The following is a 3,192-nucleotide window of genomic DNA, read 5'->3' as shown; positions in this document are numbered from 1 at the left end:
TTTCGAGCCCCAAGCCCACTTAACAATGGGAGACATAGGATGGACTCTGTTTTTTTCGAGACCCACTTAACAATGGGCGAGATAGGGCCGAAGTTAAGACTGGGTGTTATAGGCTGGACTCTGTTTTTTTCGAGCCCCAAGCCCACTTAACAATGGGAGACATAGGCTGGACTCTGTTTTTTTTGCGACCCACTTAACAATGGGCGAGATAAGGCCGAAGTTAAGACTGGGTGTTATAGGCTGGACTCTGTTTATTTCCCGACCCACTTAACAATGGGCGAGATAGGGCCGAAGTTAAGACTGGGTGGGATAGGCTGGACTCTGTTTTTTTCGAGCCCCAAACCCACTTAACAATGGGAGACATAGGCTGGACTCTGTTTTTTTCGCGACCCACTTAACAATGGGCGAGATAGGGCCGAAGTCACAACTGGGTGTTATAGGCTGGACTCTGTTTTTTTCGAGCCCCAAGCCCACTTAACAATGGGAGACATAGGCTGGACTCTGTTTTTTTTGCGACCCACTTAACAATGGGCGAGATAGGGCCGAAGTTACAACTGGGTGTTATAGGCTGGACTCTGTTTTTTTCGAGCCCCAAGCCCACTTAACAATGGGAGACATAGGCTGGACTCTGTTTTTTTCGAGCCCCAAGCCCACTTAACAATGGGAGACATAGGCTGGACTCTGTTTTTTTCGCGACCCACTTAACAATGGGCTATATAGGGCCGAAGTTAAGACTGGGTGGGATAGGCTGGACTCTGTTTATTTCCCGACCCACTTAACAATGGGCGAGATAGGGCCGAAGTTAAGACTGGGTGGGATAGGCTGGACTCTGTTTTTTTCGAGCCCCAAGCCCACTTAACAATGGGAGACATAGGCTGGACTCTGTTTTTTTTTCGAGCCCCAAGCCCACTTAACAATGGGAGACATAGGCTGGACTCTGTTTTTTTCGCGACCCACTTAACAATGGGCTAGATAGGGCCGAAGTTAAGACTGGGTGGGATAGGCTGGACTCTGTTTTTTTCGAGCCCCAAGCCCACTTAACAATGGGAGACATAGGCTGGACTCTGTTTTTTTCGCGACCCACTTAATAATGGGCAAGATAGGGCCGAAGTTAAGACTGGGTGGGATAGGCTGGACTCTTGTTTTTTTCGAGCCCCAAGCCCACTTAATTTTAAGTACGCGCTCTCGTACAGTGAAACTACGAATGGCTCATTAAAATTACGTTCATTTAAGTCCCGTATATCTCCTCTCGTAACCGTGGGTTTTCGCGTGTTTTGCTAGTGGCACAAGAAGTTAGTCTCGTGTGAATAGAATGTCCAGCTGTGCTAAAATAAGCCCAATATCTTTACGGACTGTCGTTTAAAATTATCGTCTTTTTATTTAGTTTTTTTTTAACGAAAGTATCGTCATGCTGTCATCGGTGCTGAGTTGGTCATGTTTTAGGCGTTATCGGTAATATAAGCCCACAACATAACCATCTTTGCATCTGTGATAAATTTCTCGTCACCCAAAACTCCGTCTTGTTCACCATTATTGTACCACGTAACAACGCCGATTGGGCGCATGGAACCCGAGTAAATATCTCGCGTAGCCAGTTTAGGAGTCGCCGGAAAGCGGCAGGTTAAAATGTGTAGAAAGAAAACATTTAAAGCCAAACAATGATTTTTTGTTGAATTCCTTTGGCCGCTTAGTCACCAAGTTGTGCTCGGGTTGACATCGATGAATACGTCCCTTAACTAAAAAATGTGAGAAGAAACACCTCCATTTTACTTGACGCCAAAGAGTTTTGAAATTTTGCTGTCGAGATGACCTTAAAATGTGATGCTTATATTTCATCATGTTTTGGGGGTAATCTCCGCAGTGAAGTTTTACTTGCAACTTGCAGTTCTCCAAGTTGGTCCGGGAATAATGCCGAGAATACTGTCTGGTTGGACTGGCGTTTTGTTTGATTAGAAAATTATCTAAGCACCCAAACTTGGAAGTATCAAAGGTGATGATGTGCGTTTGGTTTTGAGTTGGCCTCGTTTGACGTTGTTGCCTTGGTAACGTTAAGCGAGAGCAGCGAAAAATCAGAAGTTACTGTTCAACATTTTTTAGTCGTGGCACATTTTATGTTGTATGAAGTGAACACCTTACTGTTTTTGCGTTTTCAAGTAACGTCCAAAACGTTTGACTCGTATGAATGGTAACACCTTGCGTATACGCACTCAACAGAATGTCAATTTAAAGTGACGTAGTGGAGACGAAGCTGTTGTGTTAAATAAACAAGCATTCCTAGAAACCATGTGGCGTAAAGATAAACGTTTCCAACAATATTTTTCTTGACGCCAAAGGATTTTAAAATTTTGCCGTCGAGATGACCTAAAAATGTGATGCATATCTAAATACTGTCGCGAGACCGATAGCGAACAAGTACCGTGAGGGAAAGTTGAAAAGCACTTCGAGAGGCAAACGGGAGGGCCTGTCGAGTCGCGCGGTCGCTTTCAGCTGACGCCGCCCGGAGCGCGTGGGCGCGCGGAGCCTTACGGCCCGCCGCTCGCGCGACCTCCGGCGTGGCGTCAGCGCACTAGCGCCGCGCGAAGGCCGCGACCGTCTGGGGGGCGGCGAGAAGGCCGCGCGCAAGGTAGCCCGCCTTCGGGTGGGTGTTATAGGCGCGCGGACTCGTCAGCCCGCCGCCCGGGCGAGGAGCGATCGCCGCGTCTGCCCTTCGAGGCCAGGCGCCCGGTCCGAGCTGGCGCGTCGCCGGCCGGGGACTGTTCTCAGTGCCCAGTTGCGGCGTGTCGGTTGCGGATCGGTAGCGCCGCGCGAGACGCACGGGGTCCGCGGCTAACGTCAGCCACCTTCCCGACCCGTCTTGAAACACAGACCAAGGAGTCTAACGTGCGCGCGAGCCACGGGGCAGTACGAAACCCATGGGCGCAGTGAAAGTGAATGTCGGCACGGTCCGGCGGAGGTGGGATGCCGTCCTCTAGGGCGGCCGCACCACCGGCCGATCTCGTCCGCTCTGTCGGAGAGGTCGACCGAGAGCGCGCGCGTTGGGACCCGAAAGATGGTGGACTATGCTTGAATAGGTTGAAGCCAGAGGAAACTCTGGTGGAGGACCGTAGCGATTCTGACGTGCAAATCGATCGTCAAATTTGGGTATAGGGGCGAAGGACTAATCGAACCATCTAGTAGCTGGTTCCCTCCGAA

The sequence above is a fragment of the Ascidia mentula genome, chromosome 1, assembly GCF_947561715.1.
Source record: "Ascidia mentula chromosome 1, kaAscMent1.1, whole genome shotgun sequence".
Taxonomy (NCBI): Eukaryota; Metazoa; Chordata; class Ascidiacea; order Phlebobranchia; family Ascidiidae; genus Ascidia; species Ascidia mentula.
Note: the sequence above shows the minus strand (reverse complement) of the source record.